At 38.0% G+C, this 9480-nt stretch overlaps 2 non-coding genes across 2 annotated transcripts; one reads left to right on the forward strand and one right to left on the reverse strand.

Annotated features, from left to right (window-relative positions):
* Positions 1 to 3511: 3511 nt before the first annotated feature.
* On the reverse strand, positions 3512 to 3593 carry Trnas-aga (transfer RNA serine (anticodon AGA)). Its single transcript has one exon. It is a non-coding gene; the product is annotated as a tRNA-Ser (tRNA).
* A 3051-nt stretch (positions 3594 to 6644) lies between these two features.
* Positions 6645 to 6726, forward strand: Trnas-cga (transfer RNA serine (anticodon CGA)). The gene has a single exon. It is a non-coding gene; the product is annotated as a tRNA-Ser (tRNA).
* Positions 6727 to 9480: the final 2754 nt, after the last annotated feature.

Below are 9480 nucleotides of genomic sequence, written 5' to 3' on the forward strand. Positions count from 1 at the left end.
TGGCGACTCTCACTCAGTAACATCTGTACGCCATCAGTGCGAGTGCTCACATGCACTTTAACTTTTTAATAACTCGTATTTCTTTGGGTCACGTATTGCAAACTTTTATAAAAAATCCTTACTTGAATTATAAAGGTGAATGTTAAACGGATAAACGAGTTTGTATAAAATGTAATACTTATTATTTTTTCGTTCTTCACACTAAAGAGGTAGGTTTAGCGTTTTTGTATGTTCTATAGTTCACACTAAACTCTTAATTAACAAGTGCAAAAATAAATTTTTATATGATTATTTTTAATCAGTAATTAATTAGTCAGTTATCTTTGCAAACGCGGGTTATCAATGCCAAAGTCAATCAATGAATGAGATTTCATTGTCAATTCGTCCGCGTGAAATTTTGCTTTTTAGAAATCCTTTGGGAACCGTAATTTTTCCGGCATGAAAAGTAGCCTATGTGTGAATCCAGAGTAAAATCTATTTCTATTCCGAATTTCAGCCAAATCGGTTCAATAGTTGCACGTTAAAGAGTAACAAACATCCATATAAACTTTCGCGTTTATAATATTAGAAGGATTTGATTAGATGTGTCAAGTTAGTGTCAAATTCCTGTTAAAACTGTCGCCTGTCAGTTAGACACAGACAATGTATTTCATGTCAAACGGCGTGTTTGTTAAGTGATTAGTCAAATATAGACTTCTTTGAAGATTTACCTTATAAGTTCGCCTTAATTGTCCTAATTTATGGCCAATTTTTAGCTCTGTATCATTCGTATAATTTAGGCCCGAATTTGTATGGGTTTCTCCATAACAGGCATACTTACTCTCTCTACATATTCCACAAAACTAATATATATAGTAGTTTCTTTACTCAACATTTATGATAAATATATGGTAAAGATCCTGTTAGCAAGACGAACTGAAAGTCATAACGTTTACCATTAAGTGGACCCCCATGACTTGACAAAACGAATGCGCAAATTACTACGCGCTGACTGCGCTACATCTCAACCTACTTTTTATACCAACCTCCTCCTCTCACCTCTGCGGTCCCGACGTGGCCTTGGTCTATGCTTTGAAACGAATTTTCGACAAATTCAGACGAAATTCCAATTAAACCGAGTATATTAAGATAAACCACGTTCAATCAGCCCCTTGTGTTTATATGCCTCTATACCACAGGCTGACACACAAATACTCAGATATCATCATCAGATTATCATCATATACGCCGATGGACATCCACAACTGGACATGACCTTTTATTGGGTCTTTTAGTCACATCGGTTCTGAACCACCTGCAAGTAGCAACTCCCGCACTACGTGTAAACTGCTGCCGGTTTCGGCTTTAGTACCATAGATCACATCCATACGCTGCGGTAAGTTATACAGAAGACTCACGAGTATAACCAGCCACTATGCTTTTTGCGTTTGTGGTGGAAAGTCTTCGATTCGGTGGAAACCTGAGCTGTGCTAAGATCATTGCAGAGATGCCGAATTAATTACAGGTACATCCAAGCGTTGAAGTGCTTGTACGAAAACGCCACTATGTCAGCCCGTATTCAGGATCAGACTACGAGGCCAATCTAGTGGCAACGAGGAGAGCGTCAGGGAGATGTGATCTCTTCGAAGCTATTTATGACCGCAATGGAAGACGTTTTTAAGCTTCTGTACTAGGATGGACTTGGCATCAACATGAATGATGAGTACATCACTCAACTGCGGTTCGCGGACGATGTAGTCATCATGGCAGAGACTCTGGTTGACCTTAGTACCATGCTCAAGGTCTGGTTGACCTTAGTACCATGCTCAAGGTCTGGTTGACCTTAGTACCATGCTCAAGGCCCACCTGTTGAGAAGTTGAGAAACGCTGATTCAACTTCTCAACAGGTGGGCCTGAAAATGATCATGGCCAAGACAAAAATAATGTGTAATGCTCATGTATCGCTCCACCCAGTTATGGTTGAGAACGTTGCACTCGAAATTGTAAATGAATACGTATACCTAGGACATATGGTCCAGTTAGGTAGGTCCAATCTCGAAAAGGAGGTGAACCGCCGAATCCAACTTGGCTGGGCCGCATTCGGAAAACTTCGCAATATCTTTTTGTCCGAAATTCCTCAGTTCCTGAAGACAAAAGTCTTCAAATCTTCGAAGTCTTCGAAATCTTCAGTACGCGTTGCCAGTGATGACCTATGGTTCCGAAACTTGGTCGCTGACTATGAGCCTTATAAGAAAGCTCAGAGTCACGCAGCGGACGATGGAACGAGCTATGCTAGGTGTATCTGCGTGATCGAATCAGAAATGAGGATCCGCAGAAGAACTAAAATCATTATCTAACTCAACTTGTCGCGAAGCTGAAGTGGCAATGGGCGGAGCACATAGTCCGAAGAGCCGATGGCCATTGGGGTCACAAGAAAGCGAAGTGTTGGTTGACCCCCCACCAGGTGAACTGACGACATGAAGTCCCTACAAAAGGCCTACGTTCTGCAGTGGACGTCCATCGGCTGACATGATGATGATGATGATGATGATGATGATAAGTTCAGCTAAAATCAAAGGATTTTGTATTTAACACTGATATGTGTAAAGATAGTTGTCGCTCAGGATAATTGAAATTGTAAACTTGTTGATAATATTGTTATGTTGTCACATCAAAGCGACACTAACTGATTCAGGGGCCGAGCTTCACTCCGGGCCGGATATACAACTACCGGCGCCGGCTGCTATTGCCCGGTTGTACCGGATAAGTGGCTTACCGGGAATCTGTTTGAGCCGCCTTTGATAGCGCCCTTTGTGGGATCCTTATTATGGACTACTGTTCCTAACTACTGCAATATGTATTCGAGATGATGTTATTAGAGTATCTAAATCGTGTCCGTATAATACATTGCTTCATTCGTCCTAGCTATTTGGCCTTATTACTAACACTTTAGAATCAACTTCTAGTTGATGACCCAGTCTTATAGAGGCTGCGTGATAGACCTATGCTCTTATAGTGAATACATGGATAATCGTGACTAATCTATACTAATATATAAAGTTGAAGAGTTTGTTTGTTTGATAGAACGCGCTAATCTCAGGTACTACTGGTCAGATTTGAAAAATTCTTTCAGTGTTAAATAGCCCATTTATCGAGGAAGGCTATAGGCTATATATTATCCCCGTATTTCTACGGGGACGGGAACCACGCGGGTGAAACCGCGCGGCGCGAGATTAGTGCGTTCAATCAAACAAACAAACAAACAAACTGTTCAGCTTTATAATATTAGTATAGATATAACTTATGACCCTCACAAATAACGTGGCCTTCTATTGGTAAAGAATTTCCAAATTCCGATTCAGTACATACAGAGATTACAACCTCACAAACACACAAACTTTACCTCTTTATAAAATTACATAACAAAATATACTAAAAAAAAATATGGCTTTCACTTTTTACAAGGTTTTTTATTTAATGCCCATATAGTTCTATAACTAATGCAAATAAAATAGCAAAAAATAATTAATTTCGCAGTCGGTAGGATTCGAACCTACGCTCCCAGAGGGAATCTGATTTCTAGTCAGACGCCTTAACCGCTCGGCCACGACTGCTGGCGACAATAACATGTGAACACCATCAGTGCGAATACTCACACGGACTTTCACTTCTTTGTTGACGAAGTCTCTGGTGGCTTGGTAATGCTGTTCTCAACAGATAGGTCCTGGGTTCGATTCCATAGGGTCAATTTAGGATTATAGATTTTCTAAAATGGCCCAAATCTGGTCTAGTGATATGTGTAGCGTTGAGCTTGACTATAATAATTAAGCTTAATAGAAAGCAAGGATTATTTTGAAGGTGCACAAATCATACGTGTTTTATTAAAGCAGTTATATCAACTGAAAATATGCTAGATATGTATTATTATAGTCATATCATTGAGTTAATAAATAATAGAAAACTTCTTAATTAATTAAGAAAATGATAACTTTCCGGTGTGAAATTGGTCTACATTAATTATAGTATTTATTTAATGAAACACCATCTGAAAGTAATTCACCAATAAACATTGTCATTTTGCAAATTTATTATGAACCATACTATTTTAATATTTGATTAACCGCTGCGAAGCTTAATAATTATGTGCGGTTAAACCTGTTTTTCAATAAAACTTTAATTATCTTTTCACCAATTTTGTATGAAAACTGACGAGCTAATTAAATTAAGGTCTAGACTAAAGTAATCTAGGGATTAGAGCTTCGAACTAAAAGGCAACAGATAGCGCCGCAGATAACTCGTCCTAATCTTGAGCCGGCCGACGCAAACTACTACACCACTACAATAAATACTGTACTAAATTTAGGATGTCACTCTCGGGTCGGCCACTAAACTAGCGATTAATTTGCAATTCCACGCAAAATATATTGAAGTATTGTTAGTCTGTGTTATTGTAGCTCCCAAAAGGATAAACCGACTCGAGCACGTATTTTTTTACATTCGAAGCATATAAATTATATGAAAAGGGAAGCATCCTTTTAGTTCTTAAATAGAAGAATAAATGTACGATTAAAATTGGATAAGCCAATCGGAAGAAATCACCATATTTCCATTATTCCATATTTTATAGTAGTAAAAATTTTAGCTATATGTATTTACAAAGATTCTGCTGTAAACCTTGGTAAAATTCCAGTAGTTGAGTAGAAAACAATCACAGTGCATCACTACATAGAGTGAACTTGCGAGATTGTTCCTACATTATTTTACCCTATGCCCATCAAGGTGAGCTAGCTCACTGATAAAATGCTTGTGATTTAAATGGAAACCGTACGCTGCTTAACGAAATACTGCAAAGCTGCTTGGTAGCAGAGATAACTATGGCAGTAGTTCTGTTACAAAAAGGTCTACTACTAAAACATTACATTGAACAAAATGTGATCTTACTGCTAAGTTAAAATAGTCAATCTCAAAACATACATTAATAAGCATAGTAGGTGCAGAAATAATGAAAAATAATATTATTAATAAAAACTTAAGTTATTTTCTTCTTCTCAAATAACACTTTAATATTTTGGAAAAGGTTTCCAGTTAGTATGAAATCCTCTTCCTTAACGAACGTAATATTATTACCTATTTTAATTTACGCCAAAAAAATAATAAATGTTCACGCGTACAAAGCAGTGGCCAAACACCAGCAAAACTATAAAACAGTTGAACGTGGCACTTAGTGGCCACACAGCAAAGCACACTTTAATACTGGGCTTTCGGAGGCCTGCTCGCTTTATTTACGAGGCCCGTTAAACGGTTAGGAGTTCCAGTTCGTTACAGTTTTAGCCCCCACTCCAGCCCACTGCTGGGAGATTACAGTTCAATGAGTTGTCGTCTGCGAGTTGCAAAGTAAACAGATAAATCAGCGGTGACCCTTATAGTTTACGTTCTAATAAACCTCTAATGGACCTCCAATTTGAGCGCTTTGTTTTACTTTCGCTGATAGAATTGTGACAGTAAACTTTTTACTTGTTTCGTTTAAGTGTTCCATTAAAAAAACGGTCATTGAGGGTTCCTTCCTTGTTAACAAAATTAGAAAATTGGTAGGTAGGTATCCGATTCGAATGTTAACCGAAGGGTGGAAATTTCATGCTCCACTTATTATGTATCTACTGTTTATTCACAAGAATTGTTGTATCTTCACAGAACTAGCCCACCACTAACGGATAATTTCTTTTGTTTTAACGGAAACACTCTCGAGGTAATCGCTTAGGTTCTAGTCGTAAATAAGTAACGCTACGACAAACAGGTATCTATAAGAGCTTAAAGAAAACACGATAGTAACTTCTGCAAGCTAATCTTGTTCTATCCTCTAACAAACTAAATTGTAAACTAAAATCACACTTCATATTATTACTATAAAGGCGAACTTTTGTGTGTGTGTAAGTGTATAAATATGTTTGTTCCTCCTATACTCTGCGACTACTGAAGCGATTTGGCTGAAATTTGGAATGGAAATAGATTTTACTTTGGATTAACGCATAGAAAAATCCATGGTTCCCGCGAGATTTGTGAAAATTTGTATACTGGACGAATGTCCGCTAGTATGTAATATATTTAAGTATAATTTAATATAGGCGTCAAAATAAACAAAGCTTGAAACTTGAAAAATAAAAGCTCGTATAATATGACACTTTGGGCGCAATCAGCCAAACATCCCAATTCCCAAAGAGAGCCAGGGTCTGGTCTGGAGGCGCGTGTAATCCGCGGAGATATTGGGTGTCGGGTACAAAGGCATATTTCGTTCGAAGGCTTCGCGCCGCTTTATTAAAAATACCATCGTTCTCACTTTTAATCGAATTCGCCCTGCTCCCCCGCCGCCATTTATAATTTCACCAATACAGATTTTCATCTTCTAGCCATATTTTAGATGTGAAAAGCTAATATTCACACCTAGATAAGCTAATATTCATACCTAGATTAGGTAAATATTTCCGAGGTTGTTTTTTTAATCTTTCCTTACCGCCTACTATTTCATATAAAAAACTCATTTACATGAAGGTGTTAAAGTTAGGGAGAAATAACTGATATAGAATATCAGTTATTTCTTTGCATGATGCATTTACTTACAAAAAAAAATACAAGAGTAAGAGTTTTAAGATTTTGAGCTTGAGAGCACAGCAGTCGTGGCCGAGTGGTTAAGGCGTCTGACTCGAAATCAGATTCCCTCTGGGAGCGTAGGTTCGAATCCTACCGGCTGCGTAATATTTTTTTCTTTATTGACTTAATGATTATTATTAGTTTCAGTTTATATTAACTTGCTTTCAAAGTTATTAATAAATTGGCATACGTAGAATATTCATGGTTTTTTTTTTAAATAGGGGATTATATTTAACTGTATGTTTTTCGATAAACTTGATAAATATACTAGTAGATAGCATTTTTACAGAAACAACTGCTGACACCACAATATGAGAGAAAACCTATGTCAATGCAACTTACAGGCAACAACAAGGTACAAGCTACATAAAAAATATTAATGCTTTATGTTCATTTTGATTTTAAATAACATCTGAAGGTGGACAAAGAAAAAATCTTTGACTTTTGAAATAACCAAAAAAATCTTTATTCCACACTGTAGGCTATCTTACGCCCTTAAATACCAGATGGCGCCACTTTGTTAGTGGACAGTCCTTATATTACGATAAGCCATAATAAGTACGTGTACCAATACATTCTCGCCGTGTCGAGCGATATGTTTAGTGTTGTTCGGTAATTAAGTGGCGAGGCGAGCATCGCGTCGACGAGATCGCGCGATATCGCGACTGATAGCCGTCGCGCACGCGATCTGCTCAACTACTTTCAACTCTTAGGTAGCGTTCACACATTGCGTACAGTCAGTCACTGTAAGCAAGCTGTTTTGTCCTTTAATTAATTGATAATGACGAGTATAAAAAAGCAAACTGAGTATATTGCCCGCTTTTCTCAGAAATGAGATAAGGAGAATCTCTGAAAATGGTCCAGCTTTTCAAAAAATGTGCTCTTAAACTGGACTTAGGTAGGTACTTCAAATAAATGAACTATTTTTTTATTTTTTAATTATTATAGTTGACGATACAAGACAAAGTTACCTTATCAAGGTAGTTGATGTAAAATGCCGCCTGATGTAAAATGAAAAAATAGCCTATTAACGAAGCAACATTTCGCAATATTTAACGGAAAACGGGCCTTCCTTGGAAGAGGTACTTTGACGGCCTCCGTAGCGCAGTGGTATACGCGGTGGATTTACAAGACGGAGATTCTGGGTTCGATCCCTTGCTAGGCTTACTGAGGTTTTCTTAATTGGTCCAGATCTGGGTAGGTAAAGACGTACCACCAAGCGATTTAGCGTTCCGGTACGATGCCGTGTAGAAACCTAAAGGGGTGTAGATTTTCTTCCTCCTCCTAACAAGGGTAGGGTGGTAACTAGCCACGGTCGAAGCCGACCACCAGACCAAACCTGAGCCAACTTAGATAATATAAAATCCCAAGTTGACCCGTGATGGGAATCGAACCCAAGACTTCTCTGCTGAGAGCCACATCACTACCAACTGCACCATAGGTCGTCAGGCTCACTCACCATTAGCTGGCGACTGATACTACGTTCAGTGTGGACGTGCCCTTAAATGCAATTACTTACAAGGTTAAGCGTATCATTGAAACATTTGTAACTTTTCAAACACTAAATATACTTCAACAACTTCCTTTCCTTCGAACTTCAAACTGTTTAACTTTGTTTGTTACTAGCTGTTGAAGGCGACTTCGCATGAAAGGGGTTTGTAAAATAATCCATTCTATTTTATATCAATTATTGTATTTTCTTTTTAATTATAAAACGTAGATAGCAAAGAAAGATAGCGTCCCAAAGAAAAAGATATTCATTCCGCTTGATACAAACTCCGGTTACTCATAAATCCATCAGTTCATTACAATAATGAATATGTATGACTTTCTTTCAAATTTAACAATATTGGTAATGTACAAAATAAATGTCAAAACTGACCCCGCGGTTTCATTCACGAGTACCCATGTAGTTGTCGTTCACAAACGGACACTCACAAATAATATGACTTTTTATTGGTAAAAGAATTTTTAAAATCGGTTCAGTAGATCCAAATATTACCCCCTATAACACCACAAACTTTACGTCTTTATAATATTAGTACAGATTGAATTTCACGTTGGAGTTGCCATGAAAAGAAACATACTCGTAACGGTGGGTAGGTAAGTGCACGAGTATTTAACCATTTGCCATTGCAAGCGGGTAAAAAGAACCAATAACAGTTAAAGTTAACAATCGATTGGAGCGGCGGCGTGGGCAGCCCAATAAAAGTGACCTATAAACCTCGGCCTTGCTTCGAATGCGGAATGACGAATTGTTAAAATTCCGAAGTCGTAACAATTTCATAAGTCAATTTGCCGGCACCTGGGGAAATTATCCGCCGATGATGGCTGCTTAGTGCCGCGGGCACCGCTCGCTTCGTGGCCTTTAATAAATTATGCTTCTCCAACTTATACGTAGTGTAACTAGGCGAGACTAGTTATAATATTAATATATAAATGCGAAAGGTCATTCAAAACGAAATCTCAAAAACCTCTTGACGCACAAAGATGAAATTAGGCAGGCAGGTTGTTTATAGATACCTAGTAGAGGTCCACTAAGAACGGATTTTGAGAGAGAACCGGATTACGGAGGTCTAAGGGCGTACGAAGTCGCGAGCGTCCGCTAATTTTGGAAATAAGTATAAGGGCAGGTTTTACCACCAGCTCCTCCAACTCGAAATTTACAAATTTCTGTACCGTTTGTATCATTTGACATAATAAAGCGATAAAACGACGGACAAGAGCCTGCGATACCAGACATACCTCATTTTATGAAAGCTGAAAGTTTGTCAGCACACGTATCTACAGTAGTTAAGAGCGGTAGTCAATTGTGGAGCTTTTACCATTAGAAAGTATCAGGTTTCTAGAGTTCAT

Source organism: Bicyclus anynana, chromosome 3 (assembly GCF_947172395.1).
Source record: "Bicyclus anynana chromosome 3, ilBicAnyn1.1, whole genome shotgun sequence".
Lineage (NCBI taxonomy): Eukaryota > Metazoa > Arthropoda > Insecta > Lepidoptera > Nymphalidae > Bicyclus > Bicyclus anynana.